Here is a 15130-nt window from a genome sequence, read left to right as displayed (position 1 = left end):
CGTCCCTGGACTCCAGGGCCCTCCACAGCTCTGGAAATCAAGGTGACTCCAGACCTGAAGCAAATGTTTATTATCTGCCTGCTGTGTACACTGCCCTGGCTCCAAGGCCCAGTCCTGAGCAAACTTGCCACTACAATCCCAGCAGCGTGGGCAGCATCACGTGAGCCCGACTGCAGGCTCCTGAGCACTGGGAGGCGGCCGTGGCTGGAGGGGCCGGGAGCCTTCATGGGTCGTTAGCTTGCTTAATGGTTTGCAGTCGGCAGCTCCTGCCCGGCTTTCCTGAGACACCCCAGAGGAGGCAGAGGTCACGGAGGTGGTCTGGCTCCTTCTCTGGGGCAGCTGGTACCCTGCACTCCCCCGCCAGGGGGCTGTGTCTGCATGGACACAGGATGCAGGGTCAAGGAGCAGGGGAGGAACTGAGTCTCCCTTGTGTGGGCACAAAGGCAGCCTCAGGGCTGGGGACCAGCTGGGGACCAGCTGCAGGCCCAGGGCCTGGCCTGTGTGCCCGTGTCGGGGACATGGGAGTGAGCCAAAGGCTTTGCTTTCCCAGGGGCCAAAGGGCTTTGGGATGCAGTGGCTGCTTTCCCTGGCTCCCCCGGAGCCCTGGCAACAGGGTCATGGGCAGCTGGGCCATTGGCGGGAGCATGGAGGCCCTCTTGGGTCCACTCGCCTGTGGTTTCCGGTGAGCAGCCTAGAGAATGAGCCTGGCATGTAGGGGCTTCCCAGCTGCCGCTCACCCAGTTTGCAGAAGAGGCGAGCAGGCAGTCCGCACTCCACAAAAACTCCCAGGTCACAGGGTGCGGGTGCCAGGGACGTGCCCTGGGTGAACCGGGCCACAGCCATCACCACCAGCAAGAGGCCCACCGCCTGTCCTGAATCCCCTCGCCTCCCCACACTCAGAACCTCCTGGGGCACTTAAGGACCCGTTGATATCACTTCATTTTCCTGGGCCACCAAAAGTGGAGGAAATAGAATTATTTCAAAGAAGCGACTCAGAGCGACTTTACCAGGGAGTACCAGGCCTGGGCCCTTCAACCATCTAGAGAACAAAACTCCAGCTTGTGGTGTAAATGAGGGTGACTCCAGCCCTGCAGGCTCTTCCCAGAAGAGCGCCTGGGCCAGGCGCAGGGGGCCCCGGCCACCCAGGGTCCCGACTGCCACCCAGGGTCCCGTGCCTGGGCCCCTCCCCACCCTCCAGCATCTCCTGCCGCCCAGGGCTTGGGGGCTGCTGGGGAGGACCTGCCTCGCGCCCGCGACCGCCCGAAGCCCTGGTGCAGGGGCTGGTGCGCCGTCCCCATGGCCCCCACTCCGGGTGCGAGCTGCCCGATGTTCTGCCGCCAGGCTCCACCCGGAGCCTCCGCGCAGGCTGTGTACCCTGGTGAATCAGTGTTCCGCTTTTTTGTTTATTTGTTTGTTCTTTAACAAAAGATTGTTTTGGTTTGAGAGTCAGCAAAAACAGACTGCATTCAGCTTCCTCTCCATTCAGGACTCAGTAAATTAGTTGTTTTCCAGTCTGCTTCAAGTCCTTGCCTCAGATGAGCCTCCAACAAGATAATGCGTTTAAAAGCCCTTGGAAAAATACCAGCCCCACGCGCACATAGGACACTGTCATTGCGGGGCTCTCAGAAGACAAGGCCTGCGGCTCGCCACCCCCACTCTGGGCCCGGAAGAGATCCTTCCGCAGGGCTGGGGAGGGTCTGGGAGGGAGGGGTCGCCTCCATGCTCCTCTGCTGCCACGCTGGCCCCAAAGCCCAGACTGCCCACCCTCAAGGTGTGGGGTGTCCCTGTCCTTGCCCGGGTCTGGGGTGGGCAGAGGAGAAGACCGCATTCTTCCAGGAGGATGACCAGGCCTGCCCACATCCACCTCATGAGCCATCTCTGCTGCTTCCAGTCCTGTCTGGTCCTGAGGGCTTCGGGGCCAACCCCGGGAGCACTCCAGTCGGGAAAACAAAACCCCGAGTTTAAAGGTTCAAAGCCTGGTTTCCTTCAGCCTCTAGCCGGAGCCTTCTGGTCGCTCTCATTGGCTGTGGAGGAGGCTCAAGCTGTCCAGGTCCTCCCTCCTGGCCCTGGCGTTGGACGCAGGAGTGACCAGGGACGTTTCACCACAGGCCTCCTCCCAGGGTGCTCCCTCCTTGCAAGTCGAGTGGATTTCTGTGGGACCCATGCCAGGCCTAGTCCAACAGTGACAGCCCAAAGACAGCTCCCTCGTGCAACCATATTTATTAGGTGCCACCTGCATGCAGATCTGTCTCCTAGGGACAAGCCTGCAGCTGGGCACCCAGCTCCCAGGAGGAGCCAGAGCAGCCCCCGTGGAGAAGGCAGGCTTTCCGGTGCCCGTGGTGTCTTCCAGCGTCCCTAGGAGAGCCAAAGCTGCACCCGCAGTCTGCTAGTGCAGGGAACCTGGGCTGTGCACGGTGACCTGGCTCCTGTGCAACAGGCCCAGACTCGAAGCCACTCCACCAGTAGCACACTCTCAGGGGCAGCAGGGCCCTCCCGCCTGAATGGCCAGTGCCTGTGTGGTCTCTGTCTTCTGTCCCACACTCTGCCCTTGGAGACTGCTCACCCTGCCCAGGGCAGGGCAGGGCACCTGCAGCATTGGGCAGGTGAGTGTGTGTTGCTCAATGCAGGAGCCAACTCTGGAGGACTCGTCACCGCTCAAAGACTTGGGAACTGTGTGTGGCCCCACAGGGCCTCAGTTTCCTCATCTGTGAAATGCATGGGTCCCGCAAAACCTCATGACATCAGACTTGGCAGGGATTTCTTGGGTATGGTTCCAAAGGCACAGGCAACAACAACAAGAAGACAGGGAAATTGAGTTTCATACCTAATTGTGCATCAAAGGACACTACTGACAGAGGAAAATGTCCCTGCGGAGTATGACACGTTTGTAAATCAGTTATTTAATAAGGAATCGCTATTCAGAATGCATAAACTCTTAAACCCCAACAACAACAACAATAGCAAAACAAACAACTTGATTCAAAAATGGGCAAAGGACATGAACGGGCATTTCTCTGAAGAAAATACACAAATGGCCATCAAGACACAAAAAGAAGCTCAGCATCACTAATTGCCAGAAAAGTGCAAGTCAAAACTGGCAAGGTACAACCTCACGCCCATGAGGACGGCCACCACAAAAAAGAAGAGAAAGACCAAATAGCCAGCGCTGCTGTGGATGCCAATGGGAGCCCTGAGCTCAGGGTTTAGAGATGGTCCTCGAAATGAGGAAGGTGGAGTCACCACCCGGAGCAGCATCCCACCACCTGTAGCCGAGGGATTGAAAGCAAGGTCTCACGGAGAGCTCCGCACACCCAGAGTCATGGCAGCCTTGTTCACAGTGGCTGAACTGTGAACACAAACCAAGTGTCTACAAATGAAAGTCCGTAGCATATGGTGGGAGCTCAGGCACTGGCTGAGCAGGTCTGGGTTCAGATTCTGCCTCCACCGCCTTTGCAGCTTTGTGACCTGCAGTTAGCATGCGACTCTCCTTCCCTGCCCAGTGGGACCGTGAAAGCTGCCCACCAGGGAAAGGCGAGCCCTTAGGTCATGTGCTGAAGTCCCATCTGCAAGAGTCCTGCTGGCCGAAAACCCTGGCTGAGGCCCCTGCACAGGGCTCTCTCCTGCTTGGGTGAGGTGGGGACCAGTAGGTCTGGCATTTCCTCCTCCGTGCCAGACGCCATGTGCCTGCCGGACGCCTCCACATTCCTGACCAGAGGCACATTCCTGAAGGGGGTAGGAAACCAAGGCCAGCCCCTGAAGAATAGAGGCTGCCACGGCCAGGTCCTGGGCCCTCTTCCTTCCGTTCCCAGCCTGTGCCCCTGCTCTGTCCCTCAACTCCACTTCCTCCACCCAACCCTCTCTTGGGCCTGAGAATTCCAAACAGGACACGCACATGTGGCTAATTTGAGGGCCCCCAAGTAAAGGCATCATGGCCTCCCGTGCCTAGGAGATGCCTCGTGTAACCCCAACTCTAACCCTAACCCCAACCTCAAACTTAAACCTAACCCCAACACCAACCCCAACCCTAACCTCAACCCTAACCCCAACCCCAACCTCAACCCTAACCCTAACCCTAACCCCAACTCCAACCCTAACCCTAACCTCAACCCTAACCCCAACCCCAACCTCAACCCTAACCCTAACCCTAACCCTAACCCTAACCCTAACCCTAACCCTAACCCTAACCCTAACCTTAACCTCAACCCTAACCCCAACCCCAACCCCAACCCCACCCTGCCCAAGAACTCCTGATATGCCTCAGGCAGGGGCGGCAAGGAGCCCACCCCGTGTCTGTAAAGCGTTTCTTCATTAGTCTCGTCATTCAACAAGCATCCGCTGTTTTCCTACTGTGTCAGATGCCAAGAGACAATGGCAGGAAGAGATGGCCCCTCTCCCACGGGGCTCATGAGATTACGAGCACAGGTGCTCTTAGCTTATCTCTCAAAAGAATACACTATAAACCATGACAACCACCGTGAAACACAGGCATGTGGTATGACGGGGTCATTTTGAGGGCAGGCCTGCCCTGGCTCGGGAGGAGGCCAGTTGGGAAAGCCTTCCCTTGAGGTATAGGTAGCTGAGCCGAGAGTTCAATGATGTGAGTATTAAATGGTGCTGAAGATGGAAGAAATCCATTTGGGCAGTGGGAATTTCATGTGCAAATGTCCTGGGGTGGGATAGGTCATGAACAGCAAAGAGACCACTGTCATTGGAGAAGAGAGGGGATGAAGGGGTGGGGAGAGGGTTGGGGAGTGGACTGGAGCCTTGCAGGCTATAGAGGAGCCACAGGAACTGTTGAGGATTCTTGAGAAGACAGGAGCAGAACAGAATCCACACCTTAAGGGGCCCCTGGCTGTGGCTCACCAGATGCCAGCCCCTGCCTCACACATCCCTAGGGAGCCCACTCCTGTGTGCAGGCAGCTGAGATAAAGCCAAACCCCAGCAAGTGTCCCTGGATCTGAGAGAGGGTCTGAGAACAGCACTGCCCAGGGCTGCGAACTGAAGCGAAGTCCCCTGTGCATGGTGGAGATGGGAAGATGCAGCTCTGCCATCCACCACAGCTCCGCCGTGTCCTGGCCACGTGACTCAGCCATGCAGCTATGCCCCAGAGCCTCAATCAGTCCTGGTTCAGCCCTTTCACTGGTAAAAGAGAGAAAACGGCACTCATGTCCGCCTCCCAGGAGGCTATGGGGGCCAACACACTGCCAGTGGCCATGGCAAAACCCAGACAGCAAGTATAGACCCTCAACCAACACAAAACCACTCCCAAGGGTGCCGGACAGGGACTGCGGCAGGACTGTAAGGGCTCGCGCCTGACAGGGAAGCAGAGGGGACAGCGCAGGCCTTCAGGGGTGCAGGCGGGCCGGTGACCCGCTCCAGCGAGAGTGCATGGAATTCAGCTGCTGGGATTCAGCTGCCAGGACAGGCGACATTACTCACTTTGCCACTCCAGATCCCGGTGAGCCCCAGGCGGCACATGAAACAACACCGCCAAAGCTCTAAGTGCTGGGGGGACCCTGGGCCACTCCCCACAGACGGAGGAGGGTTTGGAGTGCGGCCCTGGCTGGACCCTTGGCCTGCTAAATAGAAGGAGGAGGAGGAGGGGGACGAGGGAGGAAGAAAAGGCCGAGGGGAGGGGAGGAAAGACAGGAGATGAACATTCTCCAGAGCCACTGCGCACTGTCCAGTGTTCTAACAACCAGGCAAACAGATGTCCAGGACAAAACGTGGCATCACCTGGCAAACCTGGAAAACCCTACCGATTCCCAAGGGAAGAGTCAATCCAAAGGCAACGCCGAGGTGATCCAGGTGCCGGCAGGATCAGATAAGGACTTCAAAGCAGCTGTTATAATCACCCTAAGTGAGGCACGACTGGAGAACCTTGAAATAAATGGACAAGAATCAGTGTTTGACAAAGAAAAAGAAAGTTTAAAAAGGCATCACTGAAAGTGATGTGGTATCCTGGACAAGCGGGTGGGGAGGCCACGTGGGTAGAACCCGGTGACGTCTGCAGGCCGTCTGCAGGAGCCCAGCAGCTGCGGCATGTGGCCTTCTTGGTTCTGATAGGCATCCTGGTACAGCGTGGCAGGAGCAGCTCATGGGGGAGGCCAGGCAGAGCATACAGGTGTGTGCTCTAGATTAACTGTGCAGATTTCTTTAAATGGAAAATTGTTTTTAAAAGAACTTTCTAGAAAAGAATCAAAGTAAAATTTTAGAACCAAGAGCGCCGGGTAGGCTCGCAGCAAAGCGAGGAGAGTCAGCCTGGGGGACGGAGGACAGAGTCCCAAAGGAATCCCATCTAAAAGCACTGGAAGGAAAACAGTTTTTGGAAAACCAGTGCCTCAGGAACGTCTGTGGCAGTTCCTAGACCTCTAACGTTCTTAGGGCTGAAATACCTAAAAGAAAAGAGAGATTGGCCCAGGAAAAAAATGTGAAAGAACAATGGCCAAACATTCCCAGATATGGTAAAAGACATAAATCGGTAGGTTTGAAAAGCTTAGAGGACTTCCAACCTCAAACGGACAAAAGCAAAGAAACCACAGTCAGACATTTCGTGATCAAACTAGGGAAAAACAAAGATAAGGAACAGCTTGAAGGCAGCCAGAGGAAAGCGACACTTTACGAGGGGGAACAATGACCCAAGAGATCTTATCAGAAACAATGGTTGTCAAGACTAGGAAAAAACACCTATAAACACGCAAAGAGAACTGTCAACTGGGAATTCTACATCCCACAAACATCCCTTCCACCAGTGAAAACAGAATACAGACACTGGGAAGAAAAGCATGAGAATCATCAATTACCAGGGGATCTTCTCTAAAAAACCTGTGAATGGATCCTCTCCAGAAAAAAGGAAAATTATCCCAAAATAAAACTTGGATTCACAGAAAGGGTAAATATCTGGATAAGAAATAATGGACTACTTTTCTTCTCTCCAGCACCTAAAAACATGTATAAACTGTAAAAAGTAAGCATTATGATATTGTCATGGAAGATCAATGTGTATAAATGTAAAACATAAGATTATAACATAGAGAAGGCAAAATAGGACATAAACAACATACAGATAATGATTTAATTGTAAGGCTTCTATGTATTACATGCAATGGTAGAACATTAACTCTGAAAAGATTCCAAAGAGCTAGGTGTGTGTGTATATATATATATATATATATATATATATACACTCCCTAAAGCAACAACTAAAAGGTAATGCAAAGAGATAAAGCAAAAAAACAAAGCCAACAGACTGAATAAAGGGAATACTAAAAAAATATTCAAACAATTTAAAAAGAGACAGAAAAGGTAACAGAGAAAAACAAGACAGAAAAATAAAGTGGTAGACCTAAATTCACATACATCAATAATCATATTAAACATAAATGGTCTAAACATAGCAATTAAAAAACAAGAATTAGAATAAGTCATACTCCATATATGCATAAATGTCAAAATACACTCTACTGTCATGTATATCTAAAAAGAACAATTTGCAAAATAAAATAAAAATGTAAAAAACAAAGATCATCACATGGGATTGAAAAAATAAGACCTAACAGATGCTGTCTATAAAATAAGTGCTTCAAAATTATGTGTGTAGATTTAGGGATTGGCCACCTATGACTCACAGGCCAAATCCAGTCCATAACCTATTTTAAAAAATGGATGTTACATGTTTTAAAGGTTGTGAAGTAAAGGAGGAGAAGGAGGAGGAGGCAGAAATCAAATGTGGTTCACAAAGCCCCAAATACTTACTTGCTGGCCCTTTGTAGAAAAGGTTTGCTGGCCCTTTAGGTTGATGGATTTCAGGAAAAGAGCAGACAAGGCCGATCAAGCAAACGGTTATCAAAGCACAGCTGAAGTGGCTTTGTTAGTGTCAGGCAGAGAAGACCCCAGAGCCAAGAAAGCCACCAGGTACAGATAGGGCTGTTCCATAAGGACAAAAGAACCAGATCACCAAAAAGACATAGGAGCTGTGCATGTGCTTTTTCCAATGAGAGAGCTTTAAACCACACAGGTCAAAAACAAAATTAAAGGAAGAAATACACAATTATTTTTGGAGCCTTCACTTCTTTCTTAGTAACTAATAGAATAAGTAGGCAGAAAATCAGCAAGGATAGAGAAGACCTGAACAGCACTACCAGCTTAATCTCATTGCTGCTTATCAACCTCCCCAGCTTTGTTCCTTTACCACTATTTTCTCAAGGATTTTTTACACATACATTCGTGGGGCATATTGACAGAACAAAGTAAAAGAACACTCACTCTTTCCAAGTGCAGATGGAACTCTCGCCAAAGTAGACCACGTTCTGTGCCATTAAAAGTTAACTACAAAAGAATTTAAAATTATAAAATGCATATTCTTATGACCTTGGAGTAGAAATCAACCACAGAGAGATATCTGGAAAATCCACAAATATTTGGAAATTAAACAATATACCTCTAATAACTGATGAACCAAAGAGGAAATACCAGATTAATAATCTCAGTTCCCATTTTAAGAAACTAAAGAGCTAATTAAACCCAAAGAAAACAGAAGGAAAGAAATAATAAAGAGCAGAAATTATTATTATAATTGAAAACAGAAAACTATATTCACCCAAAAGTTAGCTCTTTGGAAAAAATCTATACCTGGGAACTCTCTGACTCTGGCATACTAACTGAAATAAAGAGATGTTGAAAATTATAAATATCATAAATGAAAATGAGGATATTACCACAGATGCTACAAATATTAAAAGGATAAAGTGACAGTACATACAACTCTATGACCATAAATGAACAATGTATGTCAAATGAACCAATTCACTGAAAGATACAATGACACAATCTTTACTCCAAAAGAGGTAACCTAGATATGGCTGTATCTACTAAAGAAAGAAAATTCTTAGCTTAAGACCTGCTGCAAACAAAGCTTCAAGCCCAGATAATTTCACAGGCAAATTCTACTAAACATTTAAGGAAGTGATAATATCAATTCTACCCAAGATCTTCCAGAAAATAGAAGAGGAGAGAACACTCTCTAACCCATTTCATGAGGCCAGCATTAGTCTGATACCAAAACCAAAAATATCAGAAGAATAGAAAACCAAAGATCAACACACTCCATGAATGTATATGCAAAAAAATCCTCGAGTAAATAGTAGTAAAGACCCCTAGCAATACGCGAAAACATTACACCAAGTGGGGTCCATCTTTGGAATGCAAGGCTGGTTCAATTTGATAAAATCTGTCAGTGCAACTTACCACATTAGCACACTAAAGAAGAAAAATCTTATGACGAGAGGAAAGCACTTGACAAAATTCAACACCCATTTATGATGAAAACTCTCAGCAAATGGCGAGCAGAAGGTGCTTCCTTAACCTGCAGAGAACACAAACCAGAGTTGCTGAGTGTCCCCCAAGATCAGAGGCAGAGCAAGGGCACCACCGCCTTCCTGCTTCTGTGCAGCCCCATGCTGGAAGCCCAGGAAGTGCTCTAAAGCATGAAAAGGAAACAGAACAGAATTAGCATGGAGGAAATAAAGCTGGGCTTACTGGCAGCTGACAAGACATCCACATAGAAAATGCTAATAGCTGTTGGAGTTCATGAAACAGTCCCTAGCTTACTAAATGATTCCAGTAAGGTCACACAGGACACAAAGCCAACATACAAAAATCAGTTGATGATATATGTCACCAACAGCATTTGAATACAAATTTTAAAAATCAACATCACACTCATGATCATAGCAGCATATTTGTAATAGCCAAATGGTGGACGCGATCCAACTGTCCATCAACAGATGAATGAACCAATAAAATGGATGGGTGGTGGGTGGATGTGGGGTCGGCAGCACCACCACAGGAAGGTGCTTGCTGCCAGTCTTCGGGCATCCGCACGTGGTAGGGCGGTAAGTTTCATCTGTGCATTTTACCACAACTTAGAATTAAAAAAAAAAAAAATGTAAGTGGAAACTACAGAGTTGAAAATCTGTGAAAAAAACATCTCACGTGGAAAATTCACTGAACGGGCTTAGATGATCCAAGCGACAAAGAACAGCTCAGTGGGGTGAAGGGCGAACGGCAGAGAAAACCGAAGAACCAGAGGAGCCTTAGCTGCCAGCCAGACATCACGACTGGCTCAGCACATAGGTAGTTAAAGGCAAGAAAGAAGCGAACAGGGAAGAAAAGACCAGAAACTCCCCAGACGTGGGAGGTCCAGAATGATCAGCAAAACCCAAAGCCAAACTATGTCAAGGAAACAAGCGAAGACTCATAGGGGTGTTGCTGGCACGCCAAGACCAAGAGCTGCCGGAAGCAGCCGGAGGTGAGGGGACAGCGGTGCCAGCAGCAGAGTGTCCTCAGGAGCAGCGGAGACCAGGAGCTGAGAGACCAGCAAGAACACAAGTCAGTGTCGTTTCTGGATGTTGGGAACAACAGTGACAACAAAAACAGAATCTATCTCCCGCAGACCTGAGGGACGACGTGGTTTTCTGGAAGGGAGGACCGTGGACTGGAGGCGAGGACCGTGGTGAAACCCAGGTCTGAGGAGAGGAGCCCCAGGCAGCCAAGACGGCAAATGCATAGGTGACTTGAGATGTTTTGCTCATTTAATTTCCTTAAAAACCAACCGCTGCTTCAACAGAAGTTAGAGCCTGTTGTGGTGTGTGGCAGAGGTGTGCGTGAGACCCAGCGACAGCTGGACAGAGGGTGGTGTGGGAGGGCAGAAGTGGAACTGGGCCTCCATGGGCTCCAGCCTCAGTGAAGAGGCCCAGCGCTGAACCCAACTCGCGGGTCCTCCCCATGCTGGCCTCCCAGCCTCCAGGCCCAGCCTGCCAGCCCAGGGCCATCCTGGACTCTGTGTATCCCCGCTCCCCGTGCTGCAGCCTAGACACTCTTCCCAGGCCCGAGGGGAAAGGGAGCGGGAGACAAAGGAGACGTATGAAAACAAATCCTCCGAACACACTGGTTAAAAGTGAGAGATGGTTGGAGAAGCAGCACCCAGCTCCACCCTGTCCCCAAGAAACCACTGCAACAGCTGCAGCAAGGGTGAAGGACAGAGGGGCCACAGGAGCAGCACGCTGGAGAAACCTGGAGGCCGCGATGGCATCTAAGCTCACGTGGGCTTAAGAGCAGAAGGCGCCACAAGGAGGAGGGGGGCAATTCCTGAGAGGACCAAGCCGCCCAGAACGCTTGTGTACAAGCCCTGAAGCTGCAGTTCCCAGCACCCAACTCAGTGATTGATACGACAAGTGGACAGGAAGCCAGTAAAGCCACAGAAGGCTTGGACAGCAACATCAACAGTAGCGGCAGAATGCACATTCCTTCAAGGGCGTACAAAGCATTTGCGATAGCTCATAGTCTAGACCAAAAAACTAGCTCATTAAACATGAACGGAAATAGTAAAAAGAAAAAAAAAAGTTCTCCGAATACAATGGGCCTTCATTCTGAAATTAGTAATAAGAATACCTAGAAATTCCCCTAATTTGTGAAAACTAAAGAGAATTCTTTTAAATAATCCATGGGTTACAGAAGAAATTATAAAATGAAGGATAAAATATTTCAACTAAGAATTAAAACCTGACTTGAAATTGGCCAGAGGCAGTTAAAACTTAAAAGGAATTGTCAAACATTAATGTCTGTATTAGAAAAATAGGAAAACCCAAAGTACAAGAGAAAACAAAAACAATATAGAAATACTTCTCAAAGCAAAAGCTAATTTTTTAGTTATATCGATAGAATTGATAAATCTCTGGCCAAATTTTTCAGGGAGAACAAAAAAAGAAGATATGAATAATCACCATCAGAATTAAAAAGGGGCTAGGTGTGGTGGGGCACACCTATAATCATGGCCACTCAGGAGGCTGAGGCAGGAAGACAGGTGGATCACAAGTTCGAGCCCAACCTCAGCAACTTGAGGAGAACTGTCCCCAAAAACGGCGGGGGCTGGGGCTCTAGCTCATTGATAAGAGTGCCCCAGGGTTCAATCCCTGTTGCAAGCGGGGAGGGGAAAGAATTAGGGAATACCACCACAGATTCCATAGATGTGAAAGGATGAGTGAATATTGTGAACTTTTTGTCAATAAGTTCGGCAGCTGAGATGGAATAGACAAATTCCTTAAAAGACACAAACTACAAAAACTTACTCAAGATACAGTTTATAACCTGAATACCCCTAGAAATATTAAGGAAATTGAATTTGAAGAAATTTGAATTTGTACTTTAAAACTTTGTCAGAAGCACAACTCCAGGCCCAGGTTGCTTTGGTGATGAATTCTATCAAACATCTGAGGAAGAACCAATGCCAATTCCAGGCAAGCTCCTCCAGAAAACAGAAGAGAGTGAACTTCCAAATGCATTCTATGAAGCTTGCATTACCCCAGAACAAAGCCAGATCAGCACATTACAAGAGCATAAAACTACAGAATAATAGATGCAAACAATAGATATAAAGATCCTCAACAAAATACTTACAAATTACAAAAGACCTTAAATATGTAGATTTAAAAATACATGTAGTAAGCATAAACGTGTTTAAGTACATATTTCTAAGTGTACATAAGTATATGTAAAGGTAAGACCTACTGATCAAGAGGAATTTATCCTAGGAATTTAACGAGGCTGGTTTAATGGTAAAAAAATCAATCAACTCAATCAAATTGAAATTGTTGTTTACAGGCTACTGAACAAAAGTCCTATGATCTTCTAAACATGTACAGGAAGAGCCTTTGACAAAATTCAGTGCCCAGCAAATTTTTTTTCAAAAAAGTGAATCAGGGATAGAAAACTTCTCTAACCCAGTAGTGAGCCACTATAAAGGTCTTCAGCTAAAATCATAGTTCATGGCAGAACTCTTCCTTCTCAGGTTTAAGACGAATGCAAGACATGTGCTCTCACCCCTCCTCTGCCACAGAGTCCTGGAAGTTCCAGCCAGTGCACTTAAACCAGGAAAAGGATGAAGTTAAAACCTCATGGAGGGTCTCTAGGCTGAGAATTTTAGCTGCCGAGGAAAGAAACCAAAGACCTAACTAGATGGAGAGACACACTATATCCCTGGACACAATCGTTTTGGGGTTTGTCTTTGTTTTTTGGTGCTCAGGATGAAACCCAGGGCCTAGTATAAGCTAAGCACATGCGGTGCCACTGAGCAACACCCCCAGCCCCGTCTCTAGATTTAACATAATTCTTATCAAAATAGCAGCAAGGTTTTTATACTCATAGACAAGGTTATTCTAAAATGTGTTTGGAAAGGAATCAGCTTTAGAAAAGCTGAAATAACAAAGAAAAATAAAGGAAGAGGAATCACTCTACCTGATAGGAAGGTCTGCACTACAGCTGCAGCCACGGGCACTATGTAGTTGGTGGGGGATAAGCACAGACTGAGGCTACAGGACAGAACCCAGCAGCAGACCCCGGCGCACACGCCCACAGCTGATCTTCATGCCTTACGGTGTTTGCAGAATATGGCTCGTCATAGTGGTCAAGCTGGCAGCAGTCAAGATGTCCATTAAAGGCAGAGTGTTTAAATAAGCTGGTCTACAACTGAGGTTAACAAAGCCACGAGAGCTGCTCCGCCGCGCACAGCGTATCTTTTCCGACAACAGTGTTGGAGCAATCAGCATCTATAGGCGAGAAAGCGAGAATCGACCTAAATCTTAGGCTTTTTACGAAAATTAACTCAAAGCAGATTAGACACTTCAAATAAAACAAACAAACAAAGACTTTTGGAAAAACACAGAGAAAAAATCTCTAGGATCTAGGGATGAGCAAAGTTCTTAGACTTGACACCAAAAGCGTATTTGAATAAGAAAAGTGTTGATTGAAATTGAGACTTGCCAAAATTTAAAATATTTGCCCTGTAAAAGACCGTGTTGAGGGAATAAAAAGAAGCTATGAGAATATCTATACAAATCACATATTTGACAAAGGATTAGTCTACATAAAAAATTTTCAACAGTAAAAATAAATAATTCAATTAGAATACAGGCAAAGGACAGGGACAGACCCTTTGTGGAGAGGGTACAGGGAGCACAGACAGATGCCTGAGAAGCTGTTTTCCATCGGTAGCCCTTGGCTGCCATCAAAACCACAGTGAGATGGTAGTGTAGACCTGGCAGGGTGGTTAGGATCACACAGTAGCGATAACACCAAGGGCTCAAGAGGATGCTTGGACATCCGGGGATGGGGGCGGGGGGTGAGGGGACTAAAAAGCGCCATGGTCAATCTGGAAAACAGCTCGGCAGTTTCTTGTAAAACAAAACATGCAAAATGACCTGCAATGCTGTCTTGGGTGTTCATTCCAGAGACGTGGAAACTCGCGTTCACAGAAACCCTGCACGCCGGGGCTCGTAACAGCTTTGTGATGGTCCCAAAGGACACCAGCTGTAGACTTTCAGGGGTGAATGGCTAAGAAAATGTAGGGCCTCGTGGGATACCACAGCAGCGGAAAGCAGCGAGGAACTGAGAGATGCCACCACTGGACGGGTCACCAGAGTTCAGCCAGAGGAGAGCCGTCCTTCAGAAGCCACTGTTGAGAGGAAAGCAAAGACTGCGGGACCTCCCTTCCCTCGTGGAACCTAAGACTCAAACACACAGCTGTGATGAGCAGAAAGGGGGACCCCAGGGGCCGGAGGGTGGGAGAGTGGACAGGGAGGAGGGAGGTGCTCGCGGGCAGCACGAAGCTTCAGTTGGGTGGAGAAAGAGTCTCCAGTGATCTATGGCACAGCATGGTGACTATGGCTAATAGAAATAGGTTACATATTTCAAAATTACTAAGAGCAGATGTGGAGTGTTGTCATCACAAAGAAATGATGAATGTGTGAGATAATGACCGGATTCAGTTGTTCAACGACATGCACACACGTCATGATGTCACGTTGAACCCCATACACATATACAATTATTATTAGTCAATTAAAAATAAAATTAAAAAACTTCTTAAGATAAATGAATGAAACAAAGAAAAGGCAAAGGCAACCCACAACCTGGGTGGAAATATCTGCCGCACGCCTCACTGAGAGAGCACTTTTATGCACAGGACACAAAGACCTTGCACTCCCCAATAATAAAGCAGACAACTTAGAGTTGACCTAAATATTCGAGTGGACACTTCACTGAAGAACATATATAGATGCCAAATAAGCATACA

The sequence above is a fragment of the Sciurus carolinensis genome, chromosome 2, assembly GCF_902686445.1.
Source record: "Sciurus carolinensis chromosome 2, mSciCar1.2, whole genome shotgun sequence".
Lineage (NCBI taxonomy): Eukaryota > Metazoa > Chordata > Mammalia > Rodentia > Sciuridae > Sciurus > Sciurus carolinensis.
The sequence above is the reverse complement of the archived record's forward strand: the minus strand, read 5'-3'. Positions refer to the sequence as shown.